Source organism: Aotus nancymaae, unplaced genomic scaffold (assembly GCF_030222135.1).
Source record: "Aotus nancymaae isolate 86718 unplaced genomic scaffold, 86718_ANA_hifiasm-v0.15.2.pri h1tg000020l, whole genome shotgun sequence".
NCBI classification, from domain to species: Eukaryota; Metazoa; Chordata; class Mammalia; order Primates; family Aotidae; genus Aotus; species Aotus nancymaae.
In genome coordinates, this window is record NW_026988432.1 from 37,475,244 (window position 1) to 37,487,857 (window position 12,614).

Sequence of the window (12,614 nt, forward strand, 5' to 3'; positions counted from 1 at the left end):
CAACTTCTGACTAAGCTTACAATCAATGATGGTCAAGCTACTCAGTGAATGAGTTAGGATATGAACTCAGGCAAATCTGATTCTGAAGCCAATGCTCTTTACAGTCTGTCTCAAAGCCCCCGTGGCTTCCATTTCTAGCTAAAGTATAAGGTATCCTCAGCCACTAAAACCACATTGCCATTGGTGTCATCCCTTATTCTCTTTTCATCTTCTTCTATTCTGTTTCTATGCCTGTACAAAAAGGCAGCTGCCCTGGGAGTGGACTCTGCAAGGAGACCAGATGCATTCGCACTCCAGCTCTGCTTCATGTATGCTCTGTGAACCTGGGAAAGCAAAGTAACCTATCTGAAACTCAGGTTTGTCATCTGTAATGTGGGAATAAAAGTGCTTGATCTAGGCCTGCTGAGAGATTAAGCACCTGGTAGACAATAGATGTGAAACAATTATTAATTCCCTTCTCTTTCCCTGTCAATTTGCTAGCTCCAGATTGGATACAATCTTCCTGCTTTAACCTTGAGTTTCCCTCCTTACAAAATTCAATTCCATTTACTGAGCATCTGAACATAATTGACACCTAATGAATACATGTCGAGTGAGTGAAAGACCTCTTCAAGGCTCAAATGTTCTAGGGACTCTAAAGTACAGCCTGTGTCATGTGAAGATCTTTGTAACTGCCTTATATCCCCACACTGACTTATGCACCTTCATTACCGTTTACCATATTGGCTTCTAGTTTTTCTTAATACATCATAAGTTTCTCAAGAGTAAGAACTATGTCTTACTTTTCTTTGTAAGCTTAGCTATTACAAGATATCCTGAATATTTATTTGACAAATTACTATTTGAAGGATTTAAATTGAATCATTATTCTAATATCAGTAGTTAACACTGATTAAGCTTGCCTGTAACATTAATTTCTGAAAGTATTTGAAAATATGATGAAGGTGATAAGAAGGTTAGTGCTCACTTTAGCAGCACATCTATTAAAAATAAAACAATACAGAAAAGATTAGTAAAGATTAGTATGGACCCTGTGCAAGGATGACACACAAATTTGTAAAGTGTTCCATAGTTTTGGCCAAGATATGGAATCAAACTAAGTGTTCATCAGTAGATGAATAGATAAAGAAAATATGCTGTATGCACACAATGGAATACTATTTAGTCGTACAAAAGAATGAAATTCAGTCATTTGTAGCAATATGGATGAACATGGAAGATATTACGTTAAGTAAACTAATTCAGGCACAGAAGGGTAAATATCACATTTCCCTTCACATACAGAAACTTAAAAAGTTGATTTCATAGAAGTAGAGTCTAGAATAATTCTTATAAAAGCTGGGAAGGGTTGAGTCAGAAGATACGAAGAAGTTGATTAATGGAAACAAAATTTCAGCTAGAGAGGAGAAATAAGTTCTAGTCTTCTACAACATGGTAGAGTGACTAGTTAACAACAATTTCTTGTATGTATTTTTAATAGTTAGAAGAGAAGATTTTGAGTGTTCCCAACACCAAGAAAAGATAAATGTTTTAGGTGGGGTATATGCTAATACTCTAATTTGATCATTATACATTTTATATATCAAAATATCTCTCTGAACACCATAAATATACACGACTGTTAAATGTCAACTAAAAAATGGTACAACCACTTTGGACAATAATTTGGCAGTTTCTTATAAAATTAAACCTATATTTATCATATGGCATAGAGATTTCTTCTCCTATGTATTTACACAAGAGAAATGAAAACATATGCCCACAAAAGTATTTATATATAAGAATGTTTATTGCAGTTTTGTCTATAATTACCCCAAACAGAAAAAACAATACACATATTCATGAACAAGTGAATAGTTCCAAGTTGTGGTATGACCATACAATATGTACTGTGGGATGAAAAAAGGAACAAGTTACTGATACATAGCATAATATGGATGCATTTCACATATGTTACGTTGCTTGAGAGAAGCCAGACATGAAAGAGAACATAGAACATACTTTATGGTTTTCTTTATATGAAATTACAGAAATCAAAACAGCAGTTGCCTCAGAGATGAAATGGAGTGGGATATAGTGGTAAAGGGTGGGACAGGAATGCTCTAGGGTGATCAATATGTTATGTATCTTCATTGAGGAGTGATTATGTGGGTGTATACATTTCTCAAAATTTCTTGAACTGTATACTTCATTGAACCATATACTGCATTTTATTGGATGTTAATTATACATCAATTTAAAAGATAATATACAATTCAAAAAACAGAATAATCTATAGAATAGATCTATGACATAGAGCTACACATAGTCTAATGATCACCTAGCCCTAATATGGTATATTAATTTGCTTAGCTTTATGTCATACATCTATTCCATATTTGTGTAGAAGTTCTATTTTGAACAGTCTCATGTTTAATGATTTAGAACAGAAATGTGTTGGGGTGGATGAGCTGCAGATATCTCTATGGCAGGTTGGTTTATAAAATGAAGCATTTTAAAGGATAAATGACTTCTCTAATTAACCATGTAGTAAATATTGTCCATAAGATATACACATTATGCATACAGATGTGTGTATTTACCTGTGTGTACATATATATAAAGAGAGAGAGAGACTTTTTTTTGACCAAAGACAAACGAAACAAAATAAAAGAAAACAGACTCCCGCCTACCTGATGAGAGCGGTAACACTCTCACAGTTTGGATCTAGCTAGTAGTCCTGCTGTTGCTGATTTGTTAGGTGGTCCCTGAAAGCAGATGCCTCTGTCGGTATTTCCTTAGGAAACTCCAGAATAGGATAAGCTCTTATAACCACCACTGTACCCTTGAAGACATAAATTCGCTTCTGAATAGGGATAGGGCTCAGTTATCTCCTTTCAAAGGGGGCCTGCCAACCTTGTCTGATTGTTTTAAGAATTCTTTGAATGGTAAGAACATTCCATAAATAGGAGCATTCATTGCAGTATTGGCTTTGACCTTAACTCAACCCTTTTTCCCCTTTCAAAATCACTGAAGAACGTTTTACTCCATTTATAAAATATGAAAGGGACCTTTTAAGGTTGCTGCCTCATAATTTTCCCAACTTGTTCTCTGCATCCTGTCCCTGGTGGCTCAGGACAACTTCCTACCTTGCATTGCCTCTCATTCACCTCTAACCATCCCCTTAGATGTTGGCTGATAATTACATAATATCTTTACTGGTTCTCTCAGGCTTGTTTTCAGTTTTAAATTAATTATGAAAATCCCTCAAGTAGCATTTCACCTCTTAAACATGGCTCTGCCATCTTGGGATCCCTTGAGGAAAGTGACTGATGATTTTGCTCATTTAGAAACTTGGCCATGCCAAAGGGACACCCTGTCTCTGATAGGAGAGCAGTTCTCTTCGGGCTGAGCCAGAGGGTGGGACATGACAGAAGTCAAGGCTGATTTCTATTTCCCTTAAAAACACTGGTCAGAATGGGGAGGCTGTCCCATTAAGTAAACTTGGGAGGATGACTCACCCCTGGGAAAACTCATTACTTTCCCAGAGCCTTGATCTATTCTCAAGTTCTTCTTTTTTATGGCAAATATAAAGTGATTAGAACTCCCACACACTTTTCCTTTAGTGTCTCTGAGAATCCTTCAGCCCTGTTCAGGGTTTTGCCACTGAGGAAAGCTTATCCTACATATTCTCAGATAGCAAATGTCATAGAACGCACCTAATGTGACTACCCATTGCACTGACATTCATATTTAGTACTCAAAGGCAAGCCATTTCTGAGGGAGGGAGCCCAGTTTGCTCTGTAATGCCCTGAGACAGTCCTGTATCTCCTGCTGCGGCTTCTGACAGATCTCATAAAAGATCGTAAATTACTATCTGTTGAAATATATGAATTTAATGAATTCCATTAATGCACACCTGCACAGAAGAGATTTCAGGAGCCCAAAGATATGATCAGTCAAACAGCTTTAATAGTTATTAATTACAGAAGCGAACTATTTATCCCCTGCCTACATAGAAATCTGCAAGTAGTATAATACTCACACTTCAAGGCTTTCTGGATGGAAGAGAAAATGGGCTTTGGTTGAAAGGATCAAATACTTATTTTAGCTAATGCATTTACATGCTGGGACTTTTATATTTATATATGGGAGAGCGGTCACTACTTTTGTATGTAGATTCTAAGAAATTTAATGTCATGGAGAGTATTTTTTTTTTAAGAATTATAAAGAAGGCTTTGGCCGGTATTTAAAATAGGCCACTTACTTTTACTTCTACATGCATGAACATCAAAATGTTTAGATCAAAACCTAAACTAACCATTTAGGAAAGTCCAAATCAAAGTCTCCTATGTAGTCTTGATATTACATCCCTTGAAATTGTTGGGCAGGTGGTATACATGAAGTTTCCAGGAACAGAAGCTTTGATCCAATTATCTATGTTCTAGGGACAAAGATCTCACCATCTTTACCTAGTCATATGAATAATGCCAGAAGTTAATATTTATCACATTAAATGCTTCATGGAAACTCTGTGAAAAGAAAAATATTATTTACCTTTTATAGATAAAGAAATTAGGGCATAGGAAGGTGAAGGATGCTACCCTTGATCCCACACCTCGCGTCTGAATATGAGGTGCCTATTGCTTGACTCCGTACCCTTAACCACTGTGTAATGCTGCGTTTCAACCATTCTAAAAGACTGCCATGCAAGACCCTATTTCTGGTCCTGTAATAATGACTTTATCTACCTGAACACAAACTTTGTGACACCAGGTAGAGAGAGGCACATGCCCTACAGGGGGATAGACTCCTCTTCAATGCAGAATCACAGTCCTGAAGCCTGCAGAATCTGATGACAGAAGCAAAGTGAGATGGCCAAGACCCATGTCCAAGGACTGACTTAACTAAGACTCTTCTCCAATTACAGAACCAGGAACAGTGTCTGCATTCTAGGAAAAGAGTGTCTGTCCTTAAGGCTCAGCAGAAGGAAGAGGCAGAGATGGATCATCGTGAGGTACAGCCCTGGCCACCCTCCTGCATGCTGGATTCCATATCTGGATATTTAACTGGATATCCTGTGTCAAATATCCCTTTTCTGATGATATTTCTGACTCAGTAAATTGATCATCCTATCTCTGACCAATTCTACACTGCAGTACTTGTATTTTCCCATTATATTTGGCTAAGAAAGGTTTTCTCCCTGTTGTCTGCCTGTAAATTCACTCATATTTTAAGAACCACATCAAACATCACCTCCTTCATAAAGTCTTTTCTTTCTCCCTAGGCAGAATTAAACATTCCCTTTTGTGTCTCCCTGTGTATGCTGCATATACTTCTGTCACAACAACTGTAATGTTTTATTGCCCTGATTCGTTTACATGACTGGCTTTCCTGACTACATTGAAAGGTACTTGAGAACATGGGCAACTTGATTAGCTTCAGTATTCTCATATGTAACTAGCACATAGTAGGTGCCCATAAATGAGTTGTAAACAAATGAATAAATAAATGTATCATCATAGAAATGCAGGAAATATATTTTCAGGTGATGTGGGGGAGAAAAATGTGATGAAGGCCATTTTTCCTTCTTTCAGGAGCTGAAAGAATATATCTGGTTTATAAACAAATCATTTCTCTTTCAAGAACAGCCAGGTAACTGTCTCAATAAGTGAAGGACATATATTAGAAAGGCATTACATTTGCTATTGACATTGCATTTCCTTTCCTGTCTTTTTTTATGTGCTCATACAGCTGCAGTAACCTTGCTCTTACTATACTGGTGATTGGGAAAACCATTTCTATGCATAAAGTTTCTGTGTATACAAATGTGGCTTAGACTAGGTGGATATAGCTGATATAGTTTTTGGGCATAATTAGGAATTCCCCAAACTCACCTTTCTTGGCATGTGTCCTTAGAAATCACTGAATGTGTTGTATGTTATACCAAGTAGTATTAAATCTATAGGGATAGCATGTTCCTTTTCATAAATATGGGGGTGGGTTTTTATGTCCTTTTATTTGGCCAGAAAATTAATCCAGTGGAGGAAGCCAAAACTGTATTACTATCCATTTCATGGCTGTGCAAACAAAAAATATGGCTAGTAATGAAGCCAGAATCAGCACCAGCACCTAGCAGTTCTGACTCCACATTCTGTTATCTTCAATATTCACAATGACTTTTACAATGAAAGTTACATAGGAAACAAGCACCACTGGCCAAATTCAGCACATGGTTTAGTTAGTAAACATATTTGGACTTAAGATGATGAAGATGGTCCATTTAATAGGTGCTTATGTCTGAACTATATGAGAGTGAAGAACATTTCTGTGTGTCTGAGTACTTGGAAATACCTTATCTTCATCAGGGACATGGTTGTCGTTACCAACATTGCTAGCAGTTTTACAGTACTGCACAATTCCTGTAACATTTTCACTTATATCGTCTTCCCTAATTCTCACAAAAGCCATATGAGATAAATATTCTAGTTATTGTACCCATTGTACACATGAGGGAATTGAGGCTGAGATTTGTTAAGTAATTCAGGTGGTAAGCAGCATGATTTGCTCTTCATCTTAGGTATTCTTGCTTAAATTACATGCTCCTTGAGTACCTGTTGTATCCTCAGACTTTGCTAGAGGAGCCTTATGCCTCTTTACCGGCATTCTCCCCCTGGGAGGATGCCTAAGTCATACAGTCTTAGCAACATAAGGCATAAGTCACATAGTCTTAGCAATATCTCTTTTTCTGAACATCTGTTATAGGCAAACATATATGTCGGGTACTGTAAAGAATATTAAGATAAAGCAGTCACAATTCTGTCTTAAAGACACTCATTTGTTGGAGTAATTAAAAAAAAACAAAATGCAGCCATAAAAAACGTTGAGTTCATGTCCTTCGTGGGGACATGGATGAACCTGGAAACCATCATTCTCAGCAAACTGACACAAGAACAGAAAATCAAACACCTCATGTTCTCACTCATAGGCAGGTGTTGAACAATGAGAACACATGGTCACAGGGAGGGGAGCATGACACACTGGGGTCTGTGGTGGGGAAATAGGGGAGGGATAACATGGGGAGAAATGCCAAATATAGGTGATGGGGAGGAAAGCAGCAAACCACATTGCCGTGTATGTACCTATGCAACAATCTTGTATGTTCTTCACATATACCCCAAAACCTAAAACGCAATAATATATATATGTGTATATATATATGTGTGTGTGTGTGTGTATATATATCTATATATATATGTGTATATATATATGTATATATTTTCAAAGCTAAAATTAAAGAGTACTGTGACAGGAAAAGATAAATACTTTTAAGATATGAACTGCAAGAACTGTGGAAGTTAAAAGGAAGTGATAGTGCATTATTCTCTTGGAATCATGGAACTTTGCAAATGAATGAGACTGTACAAAGGTTTGTGCTTTACATTACGCTCCTTGTGGGTTTAAGATCTCTCCCATAGCTTCCCATTGCCTATCGAATAAAATCCAAAAATCCCCCATATTCTGGCCTCTCCACCTTCCCAGCCTTATTTCTAACCATGATAGGGCTCTCACTATAGCCCTTCTTACTTTTCCCTAGTTAGAACACACCAAAAATCAGGTTATTTTCCGTATCTGTTCCATTGCATATTCTTTGCCTGTAATGGCCTGACCATGATTTTGCCTTTCTTGGAAATCCTATTCTAAGAATTATCTTCTCAAAGATACCCTCCAACAAGCCATTGGAGAATGTATGGTTCTCTGTGAACCAATACACCTTGTCTCTACCTCCAGTATAGAATTGCTGGTCCTCCATCTGTCTCCCTTACCAGAATGTGAGCTGTTTCAGATATGTGAGGGGAAAAGACTTTAACTTATCTGACCTGTATATATACTTCACTTTATAACTTATTTGGCCCAATGTCTTAGAGATCATAGAGGGCAACTCTATTGTTAAACACATTAGCTTCAAATATATAAAATTTACGTATATTAGCCCTAATGATAAGGTGGCTACTACTTCAAAAACAAAAAATAAACTCATGTTACTTTGTAATTTCTCGATTGCTTTTATATATATGACACTTTTGAAATCATGAAAAATGGTAATAATATTCTCCCTATGTTCTTTCTTATCTAGAATAAACAACCATTGTCCATTTAACTATTTCAGGCACGACATAGCTACATACATTTTACTTCACTATTCTCTAGTCTCAGACAGCTTTGCCAGGGTTCCATTTCAAATGGATTTCCTGGAGTCTGCTTGTAACTCTCCTGAATACTTCGCAGAAACAAGGAGAAAAAAGTCAGAATTGGCCTGGAGCTCAGAGCCATCTTAACATTGAGAAAGGGCTCAGAGGAGTCTCCTAAAAGTGAGAAGTGTAGATTATTATATTGCATTATTAATATGCAATGGATATGCATTTATTCATGTATGGTTGGCTCTACTTTTTCAACATTAAATTACTTTCTACCTTATGAAAACTTAGTTCCAAATGCTTTTCTGAAGTGTAAATTGTCTAGGGAGAAAAGATGGTTCTGTTAGGTTGGTATTCGAGGCCAGCCCTAGGTAAAATAGTGAAGCAGATGAAGTTTTTTTTTCTTGAAATCCTTCCATCCTAATGAAAAATAAAAGAACAAACATAAAGCAAGCTCACTCTGCCAAGCTGTCAGTGATCGCGTGTTATTTCCATTGCCCATCATTGCCTCTGAATGCATATCCCTTACATAAACTATTGCCACTGCCTGCACACCCCATACATGTGCCACATACATTATTGCATGTAAACTTTTTTGGGGGGTAAAGATAGAATAGGAATATACCACAAAAGCCAACTATTTTAGATCTCAGAGGGTTAACACATAAAACACTGCTTCTCGCTCATGCAAATCTACTCTAAGTCCAACAACTCTACAAGGAAGTCCTTTGACCAGAGCAAGTCACTCGATCTAATTTCAAGGAGACTAGGAAATGTGGGAGTGTTCCCCAATATTTAGTGAGCAGTAAACTGTCTTTGCTTCATTCTTGATCTCCAACATTTTCTTAAATGGCAATAGGTAGGAAGCAAAACTAAAACTGATCCGATAAATCAAATTAAAACTTACCCAGTCATAGCTCTACTTTCTGATGGAGGCCAGGGCAGACAACCAAACCAATTTATTGCTTCTATTGCCTTTACTTGTTAATATGTTTCTCAACATCTTAAACAGATTATGATACTTCTTACTGGTAGGGACTAAATTGTGTTGCTCCAAACTTCATATATTGGAGTCCTAAACCCCAGTAACTCAGAATGCAACTATATTTGGAGATAAGACCTTTAAAGAGGTGATTAAGTTAAAATGAGGACAATAGGGTGGACCCTAATCTAGTTTGACTTTTCAAAAAGGAAATTCAAGCACACAGAAACCAAATATTCTCCTGCACAGAGGAAAGATCACATGAGGACACAGTGAATATGTGGCCATTTGCAAGAAAAGGAGAGGCTTCAGAAGAAATCAACCCTACAGACACTTTAATCTTGGACTTCTGTCTTTCAGAACTATAAAACAGTAAGTGTTTGCAGTTTGAACCACTCAATCTGTGGTATTTTGTGATGACCAGCAAATGAATATACTCATTTTTAGCATGCCCACTGTATCAGATGGGATGGGCTAAGTTACACTGTAGAAACAGCTACATCCAAACTCTGTAGTTGAAACATAGGTTTATTTATTGGTCCCTATCCTTTCATAGTCCAGCTTGAGGCTCCACTGTATGTGATACTCAAATCCAGACTCACAGAGCTTCTACTATCTGAAATACTGAGAGCCAGTCCGATGGAGGAAAAACAAGGCACCAAAGTAATCCGTGTTCTCATCTATCACACTGGCTCAGGCAAGTCACCACGCCAAGCTCAAATCCAAAAAGAGCAGAGCATAGTCCTTCCCCTTGCAGGAAGGAGAACAGGAACATTTGTTAACAGCTCTGTGACTACACTACCATACCCCCGTGAAAAGGGAGGGTAATAATGAAACATCTGCAAATTTGGAGGGTGATTAAAGAAGGTTATTTAGTGATCCATTGATGGTTATTGTTTATTTGTTGGCAGCATGATATCATAGAACAAATTCTGAGTCAGGTATATTCCACCTCTGTGAACTTAACCTAAATCATTTATCTTCTTTCTAGACAAGTCACTTAAACTCTCTGAGTCTCCGGGTGTGGGGGGGTTCTTATTAAAAGATGGAACAAACAAAGATGAACACTGAAGATCTTTTCAGCTTTAAAATTCTGAAATTGTATAATTTCATATGTGCTTTCTCTATCAAGTTATCAATACAATTTTTCTTCTCTTCCTCTTTCCCTCTCTCCCTCCCTCCCTCCCTCCCTCCCTTCCTTCCTTTCTTCCTTTTCTTCGTTCCTTCCTTCCTTCTTCTCTCCCTCCCTCCCTTCCTTTCTCCCTCCCTCCCTTCCTTTCTCCCTCCCTCTTTCCCCTCCTCTTTCCCTCCCTCTCTCCTTCTTTACTTCTTGGTTTAAACTAAAAGTACACACAACTTGAAGACCTACTACACACACTGGCCCCTGAGTAAGATACACTGAAAGATGAAAAGATGTGCAAGCTTCATGGTGGTTACTGCTAGAAAAGGGAGAGAGAGAGAGAGAGAAAAAAAAAATGGACACACACGTGAATAATTACATACAGTCATTCAATCAAGAGAAACCAAAGTCATTAAAAATAATCAGAAAACCATTCATCCAGGCTTCACTGGGTAATAAGTCTATACTTAGAAAATCAGGAAATGATTCATAGTGAAAATATCAATAGCTGAAAACAATATGAAGATTATCTAGGAGGAGAGACCCAGAAAAGCAAAGCAAGGAAAAGTCTAAGCCAGAAGGCTGCAGGAGGCAGAGTGACTGGCTGAAGTCAAAGCTTGGTTTGGAGGGATATCTGAGAGACAGAATGGGATGGTCTCAGATAGTAGGGAACCTGTGGATGTTACCCAGAAAAGGATTGGGGATCCTCACACATTTTATGAAGAAAAATAACCTAATGAAAATAGTGGAATTGATTTTGTGAATACTTAAAAACAGCAAGTAATAACAATGTTAAGAATGGCATGAAGAAGAAGAAACTGGTCATTTAGAGCAGAAATATGTTTTAAAGTACATGCATTGCTTAATAAGCTACTAGTGCTGCTGCTGCGTGTGTGTGTGTGTGTGTGTGTGTGTGTGTGTGTCTGTGTGTGTGTGTGTAGGAACCCTCTGCTGCAATGGTTAATTTTACATGTCCACTTGGCTGGGCTATTGTGCCCTTTGTTTAGTCTAACACTTGTGTAGTCTAGATGTTACTTTAAAGGTATTTTGTAGATGTGATTACATTTATAATCAGTTGGCTTCAAGTAAAGATTATCCCAGATAATGTTGATAGACTTCCATCAGCTGAATGCCTTAAGAGCAAAAATCTGAGATTTCCTAGAGAAGTAATTCTGCCTCAAGACTGTAAAAATAGAGATACTGCTTGGCTTTCCAGCCTGAGAGCCTGCTAGCCTTTCCTAAAGGTTTCAGATTTGCTAACCTCCACAATTACATGAGCTAATTTCTTAAAATGTAACCGTATCTATCTATCTATCTATCTATCTATCTATCTATCTATCTATCTATCTATCTATCTGTCTGTCTGTCTATCCTATCTATGTATCTATCTATCTATCTATCTGTCCATCCTATCTATCTATCTATCTATCTATCTATCTATCTATCTATCTATCTATCTAGTTTCCTGTTGGTTCTGTTTCTCTTGAAAACTCTGATTAAAACAGGTGGGAAGGGAAAAACAAAGAGAGAGTCTTCCATCCACTGCCCGAGAGCAAACCTAATTATGTCTTTACATCCCTTGCTAAGACCGACAGATATGATTTAAATTGTTTTTGGTAAGTGACAAGGATCGATTTCTGAAACGTAGTTTCTCACAGGAATTCCTCCTCTTCTGCACAGCACTTTTTTCTGCAAAAAAATGTTTACTTTTATTTTACTGTCTTAAACTGCCACTCATGTTTTTTAATATTTAAATTTTTACTTGTTTATATTTTCTCTTTCTAACCATATTGCTCTGTCATGTACAAACTCTCACCCTGCCCCCAGCCCAGTTCTTTCAGAGATGTTTGCTGATTTGATTTGAGAATCAAAATGACTTGACTCAGAATCTGAGCTCCTGGAATGTATCCTGGAGACTCTCCCCCAAGCCAGGCCCAGGGTGGCACTGGCAGGATTGGAGAGAGTGTAAAATGGTTTGGATTTGTATCCTCACTCAAATCTCCTGCTGAATTGTAATCATTAATGTGAGAGGAGGGGCCTGGTAGAGGGTGATTAGATCCTGGAGGCAGAGTTCTCTCTTGCTGTTCTCTTGTTAGTGAGTGAGTTTTCATGACACCTGATTGTTTGAAAGCATGTAGCACCTCCCCTTTGCTTTCTTCCCTCCCGCTCCAGCCATATAAGATGTGCTTGCTTCCCCTTCTGCCATGATTGAAAGTTTCCTGAGGCCTCCTCAGCCATGCTTCCTGTACAGCCTGCGGAACTGTGAGCCAATTGAACTTCTTTTCTTTATAAATTATTTAATTTCAGGTATTTCTTTATAGCAGTGGGAGAATGG

At 37.7% G+C, this 12,614-nt stretch overlaps 1 pseudogene; it reads left to right on the forward strand.

Annotated features, from left to right (window-relative positions):
- Window positions 1-959: 959 nt before the first annotated feature.
- On the forward strand, window positions 960-1,076 carry LOC135276113 (U6 spliceosomal RNA; annotated as a pseudogene).
- Window positions 1,077-12,614: the final 11,538 nt, after the last annotated feature.